This window comes from Caloenas nicobarica, unplaced genomic scaffold (assembly GCF_036013445.1).
Source record: "Caloenas nicobarica isolate bCalNic1 unplaced genomic scaffold, bCalNic1.hap1 Scaffold_96, whole genome shotgun sequence".
NCBI lineage: Eukaryota > Metazoa > Chordata > Aves > Columbiformes > Columbidae > Caloenas > Caloenas nicobarica.
Window position 1 is genome coordinate 925,402 of NW_027017725.1, and position 15,967 is coordinate 941,368.

A 15,967-nucleotide genomic window follows, 5' to 3' on the forward strand; every position below is an offset into this window, starting at 1 on the left:
TAATTCATGTTATGTTTCTTCGTGTCATTTTTTTTTCTCTTTGTGACTCTGTTTCAGAACCCAGGCTCACAAGCATTAGCTCAAGCCCAAGTGTAGCCAGGAGTAGGCTGAGGCATTCTTCAGTTTAGCCTGAGAAAAGATCCCTTGCAGGCTGGCAAAGGCAAGTCCCAGAGCTGCAGAGAGCAGCAGCAGGAATAGAGGCCAAGCTGTCCGCGGTTCCTGCAGAGGGAGAACCTTGACAAGGACTTGTGGGACTGACCATGCACAAAAGAGGAGGAAGAAGAAGAAGAAGAAGAAGAAGAAGAAGAGGAAGAAGAAGAAGAAGAAGGGGAAGAAGAGGAAGAAGAGGTGAGTGGTACCGTGACATCTCTTCCAAAGCGTGACATGTAGCGACGACGAGCAGACTTTTTGCCTTCCACAACTTGTTTGGCTGCTGTGCTTCTTGGCCAGGGATGCATGAGAAGCGCTCTGGTCCCTGCCAGGCGCTTGTGTTAGCTGCAGGGAGAGCTGAGAAGTGGCAGCTGCGGCTGCCAGCATGGTGGAGCATGATGGAGCATGAGCAGCCGGCTCCCAGGCCAAATGGCCCAAAGAAATGGTGGCAAGGGGCGGTGCTGAGAACTGCAGAGGAAGGCAAAAAACCGCCGGGGACCAGTGCCAATGTGCCCCGGGGGAAAAAGTTCCTTGCTGAGCCCAGTGCTGGCCATGGGCTGTTCCCTGAGCATGTGAGCCAGACCTGGCTCCTTGTCCCACAGGCTGCTCATGCTTCCCAGGAGCTGCCCAAGCCCTATCCTCCCTTGAGCTGGAGCTATGTCGCGGACTTGCCAGAGTGCCCAAGTGCCTCTGAGCTGATAGACCTTGTGGGCAAGAATCCTTGCTGTCCCTGTGTAGGACACCAGTGGGTGTTCCAAAGCACTGCAAGCCCTTGCAAGCCCTCGACATCCTATCTCTTACGGCTCCTGAGCGTTGCTGTGTAGGAGATGAGTTTGGTGAGCTCTGCAGTGCTCCTCAAGAAGGAATTGCCTTGGTCTTGCCACTGCTATCCAGTTGAAAAGGATTTGCATCCATGAGCCGAGCTTGGAAGGTGGCCCTGCCAGCAGATTGTCTTGCAGCGGAGAACCTCCAGCAGCCTCATGCAAGGTTTTCTTCCCTCAGCCCCTGGCCTGTGATTCCAGCAGCTCCTCAAGTGCTTCCTGTCAGATGTGCTGGGGCTGCCCCCGGGCCAGCTCTGGCAGTGGACACGGGAGGCTGCTCCTCTGGATCCTGCGTGGGGCCTGGTGACCACTGCGTTGCCGGGTGCTGGCATTGTGACATGGGGGTGACACAGCCGCATATGTGCAGCCCTTTGGAGGAAGCCTTTGGGGTGCTGGCTCCAAATCAGTCCCTGTACCTACAAAATAGGGGAGTAAGCAACCTAATAGAGTCCCTTTTTTGCAAAAAGACAGTGTGGATTTGTTGCCAGTGCAGCCTTACTTCCAGTAGCAATACTGCCTGTAGTATCATGTATGGAGGCCTCAGGGCTCGCTCAGGGCTTGTCACGCAGAACTGCAGGCCTGACAGAGCAGAACTGCTCTCCTCTCCTCTCCTCTCCTCTCCTCTCCTCTCCTCTCCTCTTCTCTCCTGTCCGCCAGTCCAATATCTAAGAGACTGTTTGCCTGAAAGGACAGAGGGGTTTCAGTTCCAAAATCAATTTCAAGGACACATAACACAATGAATTTTATTTTATTTTGTTGTTAATTTATTAATTTTCTTGATTTGATGTTAATTCATGTTATGTTTCTTCGTGTCATTTTTTTTCCCTTTGTGACTCTGTTTCAGAACCCAGGCTCACAAGCATTAGCTCAAGCCCAAGTGTAGCCAGGAGTAGGCTGAGGCATTCTTCAGTTTAGCCTGAGAAAAGATCCCTTGCAGGCTGGCAAAGGCAAGTCCCAGAGCTGCAGAGAGCAGCTGCAGGAATAGAGGCCAAGCTGTCCGCGGTTCCTGCAGAGGGAGAACCTTGACAAGGACTTGTGGGACTGACCATGCACAAAAGAGGAGGAAGAAGAAGAAGAAGAAGAAGAAGAGGAAGAAGAGGAAGAAGAGGTGAGTGGTACCGTGGCATCTCTTCCAAAGCGTGACATGTAGCGATGACGAGCAGACTTTTTGCCTTCCACAACTTGTTTGGCTGCTGTGCTTCTTGGGCAGGGATGCATGAGAAGCGCTCTGGTCCCTGCCAGGCACTTGTGTTAGCTGCAGGGAGAGCTGAGAAGTGGCAGCTGCGGCTGCCAGCATGGTGGAGCATGAGCAGCCGGCTCCCAGGCCAAATGGCCCAAAGAAATGGTGGCAAGGGGCGGTGCTGAGAAGTGCAGAGGAAGGCAAAAAACCACCGGGGACCAGTGCCAATGTGCCCCGGGGGAAAAAGTTCCTTGCTGAGCCCAGTGCTGGCCATGGGCTGTTCCCTGAGCATGTGAGCCAGACCTGGCTCCTTGTCCCACAGGCTGCTCATGCTTCCCAGGAGCTGCCCAAGCCCTATCCTCCCTTGAGCTGGAGCTATGTCGCGGACTTGCCAGAGTGCCCAAGTGCCTCTGAGCTGATAGACCTTGTGGGCAAGAATCCTTGCTGTCCCTGTGTAGGACACCAGTGGGTGTTCCAAAGCACTGCAAGCCCTTGCAAGCCCTCGACATCCTATCTCTTACGGCTCCTGAGCGTTGCTGTGTAGGAGATGAGGATGGTGAGCTGTGCAGTGCTCCTCAAGAAGGAATTGCCTTGGTCTTGCCTCTACTATCCAGTTGAAAAGGATTTGCATCGATGAGCCGAGCTTGGAAGGTGGCCCTGCCAGCAGATTGTCTTGCAGCGGAGAACCTCCAGCAGCCTCATGCAAGGTTTTCTTCCCTCAGCCCCTGGCCTGTGATTCCAGCAGCTCCTCAAGTGCTTCCTGTCAGATGTGCTGGGGCTGCCCCCGGGCCAGCTCTGGCAGTGGACACGGGAGGCTGCTCCTCTGGATCCTGCGTGGGGCCTGGTGACCACTGCGTTGCCGGGTGCTGGCATTGTGACATGGGGCTGACACAGCCGTATATGTGCAGCCCTTTGGAGGAAGCCTTTGGGGTGCTGGCTCCAAATCAGTCCCTGTACCTACAAAATAGGGGAGTAAGCAACCTAATAGAGTCCCTTTTTTGCAAAAAGACAGTGTGCATTTGTAGCCAGTGCAGCCTTACTTCCAGTAGCAATACTGCCTGTAGTATCATGTATGGAGGCCTCAGGGCTCGCTCAGGGCTTGTCACGCAGAACTGCAGGCCTGACAGAGCAGAACTGCTCTCCTCTCCTCTCCTCTCCTCTCGTCTTCTCTTCTCTCCTGTCCGCCAGTCCAATATCTAAGAGACTGTTTGCCTGAAAGGACAGAGGGTTTTCAGTTCCAAAATCAATTTCAAGGATACAGAACACAATGAATATGATTTTATTTTGTTGTTAATTTATTAATTTTCTTGATTTTATGTTAATTCATGTGATGTTTCTTCGTGTCATTTTTTTTCCCTTTGTGACTCTGTTTCAGAACCCAGGCTCACAAGCATTAGCTCAAGCCCAAGTGTAGCCAGGAGTAGGCTGAGGCATTCTTCAGTTTAGCCTGAGAAAAGATCCCTTGCAGGCTGGCAAAGGCAAGTCCCAGAGCTGCAGAGAGCAGCAGCAGGAATAGAGGCCAAGCTGTCCGCGGTTCCTGCAGAGGGAGAACCTTGACAAGGACTTGTGGGACTGACCATGCACAGAAGAGGAGGAAGGAGGAGAAGAAGAAGAAGAGGAAGAAGAGGAAGAAGAGGAAGAAGGGGTGAGTGGTACCGTGGCATCTCTTCCAAAGCGTGACATGTAGCGATGACGAGCAGACTTTTTGCCTTCCACAACTTGTTTGGCTGCTGTGCTTCTTGGGCAGGGATGCATGAGAAGCGCTCTGGTCCCTGCCAGGCGCTTGTGTTAGCTGCAGGGAGAGCTGAGAAGTGGCAGCTGCGGCTGCCAGCATGGTGGAGCATGAGCAGCCGGCTCCCAGGCCAAATGGCCCAAAGAAATGGTGGCAAGGGGCGGTGCTGAGAACTGCAGAGGAAGGCAAAAAACCGCCGGGGACCAGTGCCAATGTGCCCCGGGGGAAAAAGTTCCTTGCTGAGCCCAGTGCTGGCCATGGGCTGTTCCCTGAGCATGTGAGCCAGACCTGGCTCCTTGTCCCACAGGCTGCTCATGCTTCCCAGGAGCTGCCCAAGCCCTATCCTCCCTTGAGCTGGAGCTATGTCGCGGACTTGCCAGAGTGCCCAAGTGCCTCTGAGCTGATAGACCTTGTGGGCAAGAATCCTTGCTGTCCCTGTGTAGGACACCAGTGGGTGTTCCAAAGCACTGCAAGCCCTTGCAAGCCCTCGACATCCTATCTCTTACGGCTCCTGAGCGTTGCTCTGTAGGAGATGAGCATGGTGAGCTGTGCAGTGCTCCTCAAGAAGGAATTGCCTTGGTCTTGCCACTGCTATCCAGTTGAAAAGGATTTGCATCCATGAGCCGAGCTTGGAAGGTGGCCCTGCCAGCAGATTGTCTTGCAGCGGAGAACCTCCAGCAGCCTCATGCAAGGTTTTCTTCCCTCAGCCCCTGGCCTGTGATTCCAGCAGCTCCTCAAGTGCTTCCTGTCAGATGTGCTGGGGCTGCCCCCGGGCCAGCTCTGGCAGTGGACATGGGAGGCTGCTCCTCTGGATCCTGCGTGGGGCCTGGTGACCACTGCGTTGCCGGTTGCTGGCATAGTGACATGGGGGTGACACAGCCGCATATGTGCAGTCCTTTGGAGGAAGCCTTTGGGGTGCTGGCTCCAAATCAGTCCCTGTACCTACAAAATAGGGGAGTAAGCAACCTAACAGAGTCCCTTTTTTGCAAAAAGACAGTGTGCATTTGTTGCCAGTGCAGCCTTACTTCCAGTAGCAATACTGCCTGTAGTATCATGTATGGAGGCCTCAGGGCTAGCTCAGGGCTTGTCACGCAAACTGCAGGCCTGACAGAGCAGAACTGCTCTCCTCTCCTCTCCTCTCCTCTCCTCTCCTCTCCTCTCCTCTCCTCTCCTCTCCTCTCCTCTCCTCTCCTCTCCTCTCCTCTTCTCTTCTCTCCTGTCCGCCAGTCCAATATCTAAGAGACTGTTTGCCTGAAAGGACAGAGGGGTTTCAGTTCCAAAATCCATTTCAAGGACACATAACACAATGAATTTTATTTTATTTTGTTGTTAATTTATTAATTTTCTTGTTTTTATGTTAATTCATGTTATGTTTCTTCGTGTCATTTTTTTTCCCTTTGTGACTCTGTTTCAGAACCCAGGCTCACAAGCATTAGCTCAAGCCCAAGTGTAGCCAGGAGTAGGCTGAGGCATTCTTCAGTTTAGCCTGAGAAAAGATCCCTTGCAGGCTGGCAAAGGCAAGTCCCAGAGCTGCAGAGAGCAGCAGCAGGAATAGAGGCCAAGCTGTCCGCGGTTCCTGCAGAGGGAGAACCTTGACAAGGAGTTGGGGACTGACCATGCACAAAAGAGGAGGAAGAAGAAGAAGAAGAAGAAGAAGAAGAAGAAGAAGAAGAAGAAGAGGAAGAAGAGGAAGAAGAGGTGAGTGGTACCGTGGCATCTCTTCCAAAGCGTGACATGTAGCGATGACGAGCAGACTTTTTGCCTTCCACAACTTGTTTGGCTGCTGTGCTTCTTGGGCAGGGATGCATGAGAAGCGCTCTGGTCCCTGCCAGGCGCTTGTGTTAGCTGCAGGGAGAGCTGAGAAGTGGCAGCTGCGGCTGCCAGCATGGTGGAGCATGAGCAGCCGGCTCCCAGGCCAAATGGCCCAAAGAAATGGTGGCAAGGGGCGGTGCTGAGAACTGCAGAGGAAGGCAAAAAACCGCCGGGGACCAGTGCCAATGTGCCCCGGGGGAAAAAGTTCCTTGCTGAGCCCAGTGCTGGCCATGGGCTGTTCCCTGAGCATGTGAGCCAGACCTGGCTCCTTGTCCCACAGGCTGCTCATGCTTCCCAGGAGCTGCCCAAGCCCTATCCTCCCTTGAGCTGGAGCTATCTGGCGGACTTGCCAGAGTGCCCAATTGCCTCTGAGCTGATAGACCTTGTGGGCAAGAATCCTTGCTGTCCCTGTGTAGGACACCAGTGGGTGTTCCAAAGCACTGCAAGCCCTTGCAAGGCCTCGACATCCTATCTCTTACGGCTCCTGAGCGTTGCTCTGTAGGAGATGAGGATGGTGAGCTGTGCAGTGCTCCTCAAGAAGGAATTGCCTTGGTCTTGCCACTCCTATCCGGTTGAAAAGGATTTGCATCCATGAGCTGAGCTTGCAAGGTGGCCCTGCCAGCAGATTGTCTTGCAGCGGAGAACCTCCAGCAGCCTCATGCAAGGTTTTCTTCCCTCAGCCCCTGGCCTGTGATTCCAGCAGCTCCTCAAGTGCTTCCTGTCAGATGTGCTGGGGCTGCCCCCGGGCCAGCTCTGGCAGTGGACACGGGAGGCTGCTCCTCTGGATCCTGAGTGGGGCCTGGTGACCACTGCGTTGCCGGGTGCTGGCATTGTGACATGGGGGTGACACAGCCGCATATGTGCAGCCCTTTGGAGGAAGCCTTTGGGGTGCTGGCTCCAAATCAGTCCCTGTACCTACAAAGTAGGGGAGTAAGCAACCTAATAGAGTCCCTTTTTTGCAAAAAGACAGTGTGCATTTGTTGCCAGTGCAGCCTTACTTCCAGTAGCAATACTGCCTGTAGTATCATGTATGGAGGCCTCAGGGCTAGCTCAGGGCTTGTCACGCAAACTGCAGGCCTGACAGAGCAGAACTGCTCTCCTCTCCTCTCGTCTCCTCTCCTCTCCCCTCCTCTCCTCTCCTCTCCTCTCCTCTTCTCTCCTGTCCGCCAGTCCAATATCTAAGAGAATGTTTGCCTGAAAGGACAGATGTTTTTCAGTTCCAAAATCAATTTCAAGGACACAGAACACAATGAATTTTATTTTATTTTATTGTTACTTTATTAATTTTCTTGGTTTTATGTTCATTCATGTTATGTTTCTTCGTGTCATTTTTTTTCCTTTTGTGACTCTGTTTCAGAACCCAGGCTCACAAGCATTAGCTCAAGCCCAAGTGTAGCCAGGAGTAGGCTGAGGCATTCTTCAGTTTAGCCTGAGAAAAGATGCCTTGCAGGCTGGCAAAGGCAAGTCCCAGAGCTGCAGAGAGCAGCAGCAGGAATAGAGGCCAAGCTGTCTGCGGTTCCTGCAGAGGGAGAACCTTGACAAGGAGTTGTGGGACTGATCATGCACAAAAGAGGGGGAAGAAGAAGAAGAAGAAGAAGAGGAAGAAGAGGAAGAAGAGGTGAGTGGTACCGTGGCATCTCTTCCAAAGCGTGACATGTAGCGATGACGAGCAGACTTTTTGCCTTCCACAACTTGTTTGGCTGCTGTGCTTCTTGGGCAGGGATGCATGAGAAGCGCTCTGGTCCCTGCCAGGCGCTTGTGTTAGCTGCAGGGAGAGCTGAGAAGTGGCAGCTGCGGCTGCCAGCATGGTGGAGCATGAGCAGCCGGCTCCCAGGCCAAATGGCCCAAAGAAATGGTGGCAAGGGGCCGTGCTGAGAACTGCAGAGGAAGGCAAAAAACGGCCGGGGACCAGTGCCAATGTGCCCCGGGGGAAAAAGTTCCTTGCTGAGCCCAGTGCTGGCCATGGGCTGTTCCCTGAGCATGTGAGCCAGACCTGGCTCCTTGTCCCACAGGCTGCTCATGCTTCCCAGGAGCTGCCCAAGCCCTATCCTCCCTTGAGCTGGAGCTATCTGGCAGACTTGCCAGAGTGCCCAAGTGCCTCTGAGCTGATAGACCTTGTGGGCAAGAATCCTTGCTGTCCCTGTGTAGGACAGCAGTGGGTGTTCCAAAGCACTGCAAGCCCTTGCAAGCCCTCGACATCCTATCTCTTACGGCTCCTGAGCGTTGCTCTGTGGGAGATGAGGATGGTGAGCTCTGCAGTGCTCCTCAAGAAGGAATTGCCTTGGTCTTGCCACTGCTATCCAGTTAAAAAGGATTTGCATCCATGAGCCGAGCTTGGAAGGTGGCCCTGCCAGCAGATTGTCTTGCAGCGGAGAACTTCCAGCAGCCTCATGCAAGGTTTTCTTCCCTCAGCCCCTGGCCTGTGATTCCAGCAGCTCCTCAAGTGCTTCCTGTCAGATGTGCTGGGGCTGCCCCCGGGCCAGCTCTGGCAGTGGACACGGGAGGCTGCTCCTCTGGATCCTGCGTGGGGCCTGGTGACCACTGCGTTGCCGGGTGCTGGCATTGTGACATGGGGGTGACACAGCCGCATATGTGCAGCCCTTTGGAGGAAGCCTTTGGGGTGCTGGCTCCAAATCAGTCCCTGTACCTACAAAGTAGGGGAGTAAGCAACCTAATAGAGTCCCTTTTTTGCAAAAAGACAGTGTGCATTTGTTGCCAGTGCAGCCTTACTTCCAGTAGCAATACTGCCTGTAGTATCATGTATGGAGGCCTCAGGGCTCGTTCAGGGCTTGTCATGCAGAACTGCAGGCCTGACAGAGCAGAACTGCTCTCCTCTCCTCTCCTCTCCTCTCCTCTCTTCTCCTCTCCTCTTCTCTCCTATCCGCCAGTCCAATATCTAAGAGACTGTTTGCCTGAAAGGACAGAGGGGTTTCAGTTCCAAAATCAATTTCAAGGACACATAACACAATGAATTTTATTTTATTTTGTTGTTAATTTATTAATTTTCTTGATTTCATGTTAATTCATGTTATGTTTCTTCGTGTCATTTTTTTCCCCTTTGTGACTCTGTTTCAGAACCCAGGCTCAAAAGCATTAGCTCAAGCCCAAGTGTAGCCAGGAGTAGGCTGAGGCATTCTTCAGTTTAGCCTGAGAAAAGATCCCTTGCAGGCTGGCAAAGGCAAGTCCCAGAGCTGCAGAGAGCAGCAGCAGGAATAGAGGCCAAGCTGTCCGCCTTTTCCTGCAGAGGGAGAACCTTGACAAGGACTTGTGGGACTGACCATGCACAAAAGAGGAGGAAGAAAAAGAAGAAGAAGAAGAAGAGGAAGAAGAGGAAGAAGAGGAAGAAGAGGTGAGTGGTACCGTGGCATCTCTTCCAAAGCGTGACATGTAGCGATGAGGAGCAGACTTTTTGCCTTCCACAACTTGTTTGGCTGCTGTGCTTCTTGGGCAGGGATGCATGAGAAGCGCTCTGGTCCCTGCCAGGCGCTTGTGTTAGCTGCAGGGAGAGCTGAGAAGTGGCAGCTGCGGCTGCCAGCATGGTGGAGCATGAGCAGCCGGCTCCCAGGCCAAATGGCCCAAAGAAAGGGTGGCAAGGGGCGGTGCTGAGAACTGCAGAGGAAGGCAAAAAACGGCCGGGGACCAGTGCCAATGTGCCCCGGGGGAAAAAGTTCCTTGCTGAGCCCAGTGCTGGCCATGGGCTGTTCTCTGAGCATGTGAGCCAGACCTGGCTCCTTGTCCCACAGGCTGCTCGTGCTTCCCAGGAGCTGCCCAAGCCCTATCCTCCCTTGAGCTGGAGCTATGTCGCGGACTTGCCAGAGTGCCCAAGTTCCTCTGAGCTGATAGACCTTGTGGGCAAGAATCCTTGCTGTCCCTGTGTAGGACACCAGTGGGTGTTCCAAAGCACTGCAAGCCCTTGCAAGCCCTTGCAAGCCCTCGACATCCTATCTCTTACGGCTCCTGAGCGTTGCTCTGTAGGAGATGAGGATGGTGAGCTCTGCAGTGCTCCTCAAGAAGGAATTGCCTTGGTCTTGCCACTGCTATCCAGTTGAAAAGGATTTACATCCATGAGCCGAGCTTGGAAGGTGGCCCTGCCAGCAGATTGTCTTGCAGCGGAGAACCTCCAGCAGCCTCATGCAAGGTTTTCTTCCCTCAGCCCCTGGCCTGTGATTCCAGCAGCTCCTCAAGTGCTTCCTGTCAGATGTGCTGGGGCTGCCCCCGGGCCAGCTCTGGCAGTGGACACGGGAGGCTGCTCCTCTGGATCCTGCGTGGGGCCTGGTGACCACTGCGTTGCCGGGTGCTGGCATTGTGACATGGGGGTGACACAGCCGCATATGTGCAGCCCTTTGGAGGAAGCCTTTGGGGTGCTGGCTCCAAATCAGTCCCTGTACCTACAACATAGGGGAGTAAGCAACCTAATAGAGTCCCTTTTTTGCAGAAAGACAGTGTGGATTTGTTGCCAGTGCAGCCTTACTTCCAGTAGCAATACTGCCTGTAGTATCATGTATGGAGGCCTCAGGGCTCGTTCAGGGCTTGTCACGCAGAACTGCAGGCCTGACAGAGCAGAACTGCTCTCCTCTCCTCTCCTCTCCTCTCCTCTCCTCTTCTCTTCTCTCCTGTCCGCCAGTCCAATATCTATGAGACTGTTTGCCTGAAAGGACAGAGGGGTTTCAGTTCCAAAATCAATTTCAAGGACACATAACACAAAGAATTTTATTTTATTTTGTTGTTAATTTATTAATTTTCTTGATTTTATGTTAATTCATGTTATGTTTCTTCGTGTCATTTTTTTTCCCTTTGTGACTCTGTTTCAGAACCCAGGCTCACAAGCATTAGCTCAAGCCCAGGTGTAGCCAGGAGTAGGCTGAGGCATTCTTCAGTTTAGCCTGAGAAAAGATCCCTTGCAGGCTGGCAAAGGCAAGTCCCAGAGCTGCACAGAGCAGCAGCAGGAATAGAGGCCAAGCTGTCCGCGGTTCCTGCAGAGGGAGAACCTTGACAAGGACTTGTGGGACTGACCATGCACAAAAGAGGAGGAAGAAGAAGAAGAAGAAGAAGAAGAAGAAGAAGAAGAAGAAGAAGAGGAAGAAGAGGAAGAAGAAGAGGAAGAAGAGGAAGAAGAGGAAGAAGAGGAAGAAGAGGTGAGTGGTACCGTGGCATCTCTTCCAAAGCGTGACATGTAGCGATGACGAGCAGACTTTTTGCCTTCCACAACTTGTTTGGCTGCTGTGCTTCTTGGGCAGGGATGCATGAGAAGCGCTCTGGTCCCTGCCAGGCGCTTGTGTTAGCTGCAGGGAGAGCTGAGAAGTGGCAGCTGCGGCTGCCAGCATGGTGGAGCATGAGCAGCCGGCTCCCAGGCCAAATGGCCCAAAGAAATGGTGGCAAGGGGCGGTGCTGAGAACTGCAGAGGAAGGCAAAAAACCGCCGGGGACCAGTGCCAATGTGCCCCGGGGGAAAAAGTTCCTTGCTGAGCCCAGTGCTGGCCATGGGCTGTTCCCTGAGCATGTGAGCCAGACCTGGCTCCTTGTCCCACAGGCTGCTCATGCTTCCCAGGAGCTGCCCAAGCCCTATCCTCCCTTGAGCTGGAGCTATGTCGCGGACTTGCCAGAGTGCCCAAGTGCCTCTGAGCTGATAGACCTTGTGGGCAAGAATCCTTGCTGTCCCTGTGTAGGACACCAGTGGGTGTTCCAAAGCACTGCAAGCCCTTGCAAGCCCTCGACATCCTATCTCTTACGGCTCCTGAGCATTGCTGTGTAGGAGATGAGGATGGTGAGCTGTGCAGTGCTCCTCAAGAAGGAATTGCCTTGGTCTTGCCTCTGCTATCCAGTTGAAAAGGATTTGCATCCATGAGCCGAGCTTGGAAGGTGGCCCTGCCAGCAGATTGTCTTGCAGCGGAGAACCTCCAGCAGCCTCATGCAAGGTTTTCTTCCCTCAGCCCCTGGCCTGTGATTCCAGCAGCTCCTCAAGTGCTTCCTGTCAGATGTGCTGGGGCTGCCCCCGGGCCAGCTCTGGCAGTGGACACGGGAGGCTGCTCCTCTGGATCCTGCGTGGGGCCTGGTGACCACTGCGTTGCCGGGTGCTGGCATTGTGACATGGGGGTGACACAGCCGCATATGTGCAGCCCTTTGGAGGAAGCCTTTGGGGTGCTGGCTCCAAATCAGTCCCTGTACCTACAAAATAGGGGAGTAAGCAACCTAATAGAGTCCCTTTTTTGCAAAAAGACAGTGTGCATTTGTTGCCAGTGCAGCCTTACTTCCAGTAGCAATACTGCCTGTAGTATCATGTATGGAGGCCTCAGGGCTCGCTCAGGGCTTGTCACGCAGAACTGCAGGCCTGACAGAGCAGAACTGCTCTCCTCTCCTCTCCTCTCCTCTCCTCTCCTCTCCTCTCCTCTCCTCTCCTCTCCTCTCCTCTCCTCTCCTCTCCTCTCCTCTCCTCTCCTCTCGTCTCCTCTCCTCTCCACTCCTCTCCTCTCCTCTCCTCTCCTCTCCTCTCCTCTCCTCTCCTCTCCTCTTCTCTTCTCTCCTGTCCGCCAGTCCAATATCTAAGAGACTGTTTGCCTGAAAGGACAGAGGTTTTTCAGTTCCAAAATCAATTTCAAGGACACATAACAGAAAGAATTTTATTTTATTTTGTTGTTAATTTATTAATTTTCTTGATTTTATGTTAATTCATGTTATGTTTCTTCGTGTCATTTTTTTTCCCTTTGTGACTCTGTTTCAGAACCCAGGCTCACAAGCATTAGCTCAAGCCCAAGTGTAGCCAGGAGTAGGCTGAGGCATTCTTCAGTTTAGCCTGAGAAAAGATCCCTTGCAGGCTGGCAAAGGCAAGTCCCAGAGCTGCAGAGAGCAGCAGCAGGAATAGAGGCCAAGCTGTCCGCGGTTCCTGCAGAGGGAGAACCTTGACAAGGACTTGTGGGACTGACCATGCACAGAAGAGGAGGAAGAAGGAGAAGAAGAAGAAGAGGAAGAAGAGGAAGAAGAGGAAGAAGAGGTGAGTGGTACCGTGGCATCTCTTCCAAAGCGTGACATGTAGCGATGACGAGCAGACTTTTTGCCTTCCACAACTTGTTTGGCTGCTGTGCTTCTTGGGCAGGGATGCATGAGAAGCGCTCTGGTCCCTGCCAGGCGCTTGTGTTAGCTGCAGGGAGAGCTAAGAAGTGGCAGCTGCGGCTGCCAGCATGGTGGAGCATGAGCAGCCGGCTCCCAGGCCAAATGGCCCAAAGAAATGGTGGCAAGGGGCGGTGCTGAGAACTGCAGAGGAAGGCAAAAAACGGCCGGGGACCAGTGCCAATGTGCCCCGGGGCAAAAAGTTCCTTGCTGAGCCCAGTGCTGGCCATGGGCTGTTCCCTGAGCATGTGAGCCAGACCTGGCTCCTTGTCCCACAGGCTGCTCATGCTTCCCAGGAGCTGCCCAAGCCCTATCCTCCCTTGAGCTGGAGCTATGTTGCAGACTTGCCAGAGTGCCCAAGTGCCTCTGAGCTGATAGACCTTGTGGGCAAGAATCCTTGCTGTCCCTGTGTAGGACAGCAGTGGGTGTTCCAAAGCACTGCAAGCCCTTGCAAGCCCTCGACATCCTATCTCTTACGGCTCCTGAGCGTTGCTCTGTAGGAGGTGAGGATGGTGAGCTCTGCAGTGCTCCTCAAGAAAGAATTGCCTTGGTCTTGCCACTGCTATCCAGTTAAAAAGGATTTGCATCCATGAGCCGAGCTTGGAAGGTGGCCCTGCCAGCAGATTGTCTTGCAGCGGAGAACCTCCAGCAGCCTCATGCAAGGTTTTCTTCCCTCAGCCCCTGGCCTGTGATTCCAGCAGCTCCTCAAGTGCTTCCTGTCAGATGTGCTGGGGCTGCCCCCGGGCCAGCTCTGGCAGTGGACACGGGAGGCTGCTCCTCTGGATCCTGCGTGGGGCCTGGTGACCACTGCGTTGCCGGGTGCTGGCATTGTGACATGGGGGTGACACAGCCGCATATGTGCAGCCCTTTGGAGGAAGCCTTTGGGGTGCTGGCTCCAAATCAGTCCCTGTACCTACAACATAGGGGAGTAAGCAACCTAATAGAGTCCCTTTTTTGCAAAAAGACAGTGTGGATTTGTTGCCAGTGCAGCCTTACTTCCAGTAGCAATACTGCCTGTAGTATCATGTATGGAGGCCTCAGGGCTCGCTCAGGGCTTGTCACGCAGAACTGCAGGCCTGACAGAGCAGAACTGCTCTCCTCTCCTCTCCTCTCCTGTCCTCTCCTCTCCTCTCCTCTCCTCTCCTCTTCTCTTCTCTTCTCTCCTGTCCGCCAGTCCAATATCTAAGAGACTGTTTGCCTGAAAGGACAGAGGGTTTTCAGTTCCAAAATCCATTTCAAGGACACATAACACAATGAATTTTATTTTATTTTGTTGTTAATTTATTAATTTTCTTGATTTTATGTTAATTCATGTTATGTTTCTTCGTGTCATTTTTTTTCCCTTTGTGACTCTGTTTCAGAACCCAGGCTCACAAGCATTAGCTCAAGCCCAAGTGTAGCCAGGAGTAGGCTGAGGCATTCTTCAGTTTAGCCTGAGAAAAGATCCCTTGCAGGCTGGCAAAGGCAAGTCCCAGAGCTGCAGAGAGCAGCAGCAGGAATAGAGGCCAAGCTGTCCGCGGTTCCTGCAGAGGGAGAACCTTGACAAGGACTTGTGGGACTGACCATACACAAAAGAGGAGGAAGAAGAAGAAGAGGAAGAAGAGGAAGAAGAGGAAGAAGAGGTGAGTGGTACCGTGGCATCTCTTCCAAAGCGTGACATGTAGCGATGACGAGCAGACTTTTTGCCTTCCACAACTTGTTTGGCTGCTGTGCTTCTTGGGCAGGGATGCATGAGAAGCGCTCTGGTCCCTGCCAGGCGCTTGTGTTAGCTGCAGGGAGAGCTGAGAAGTGGCAGCTGCGGCTGCCAGCATGGTGGAGCATGAGCAGCCGGCTCCCAGGCCAAATGGCCCAAAGAAATGGTGGCAAGGGGCGGTGCTGAGAACTGCAGAGGAAGGCAAAAAATGGCCGGGGACCAGTGCCAATGTGCCCCGGGGGAAAAAGTTCCTTGCTGAGCCCAGTGCTGGCCATGGGCTGTTCCCTGAGCATGTGAGCCAGACCTGGCTCCTTGTCCCACAGGCTGCTCGTGCTTCCCAGGAGCTGCCCAAGCCCTATCCTCCCTTGAGCTGGAGCTATGTCGCGGACTTGCCAGAGTGCCCAAGTGCCTCTGAGCTGATAGACCTTGTGGGCAAGAATCCTTGCTGTCCCTGTGTAGGACACCAGTGGGTGTTCCAAAGCACTGCAAGCCCTTGCAAGCCCTTGCAAGCCCTCGACATCCTATCTCTTACGGCTCCTGAGCGTTGCTGTGTAGGAGATGAGGATGGTGAGCTGTGCAGTGCTCCTCAAGAAGGAATTGCCTTGGTCTTGCCACTGCTATCCAGTTGAAAAGGATTTACATCCATGAGCCGAGCTTGGAAGGTGGCCCTGCCAGCAGATTGTCTTGCAGCGGAGAACCTCCAGCAGCCTCATGCAAGGTTTTCTTCCCTCAGCCCCTGGCCTGTGATTCCAGCAGCTCCTCAAGTGCTTCCTGTCAGATGTGCTGGGGCTGCCCCCGGGCCAGCTCTGGCAGTGGACACGGGAGGCTGCTCCTCTGGATCCTGCGTGGGGCCTGGTGACCACTGCGTTGCCGGGTGCTGGCATTATGACATGGGGGTGACACAGCCGCATATGTGCAGCCCTTTGGAGGAAGCCTTTGGGGTGCTGGCTCCAAATCAGTCCCTGTACCTACAACATAGGGGAGTAAGCAACCTAATAGAGTCCCTTTTTTGCAGAAAGACAGTGTGGATTTGTTGCCAGTGCAGCCTTACTTCCAGTAGCAATACTGCCTGTAGTATCATGTATGGAGGCCTCAGGGCTCGCTCAGGGCTTGTCACGCAGAACTGCAGGCCTGACAGAGCAGAACTGCTCTCCTCTCCTCTCCTCTCCTCTCCTCTCCTCTCCTCTCCTCTCCTCTCCTCTCCTCTCCTGTTCTCTCCTCTCCTCTCCTCTCCTCTCCTCTCCTCTCCTCTCCTCTCCTCTCCTCTTCTCTTCTCTCCTGTCCGCCAGTCCAATATCTAAGAGACTGTTTGCCTGAAAGGACAGAGGTTTTTCAGTTCCAAAATCAATTTCAAGGACACATAACAGAAAGAATTTTATTTTATTTTGTTGTTAATTTATTAATTTTCTTGATTTTATGTTAATTCATGTTATGTTTCTTCGTGTCATTTTTTTTCCCTTTGTGACTCTGTTTCAG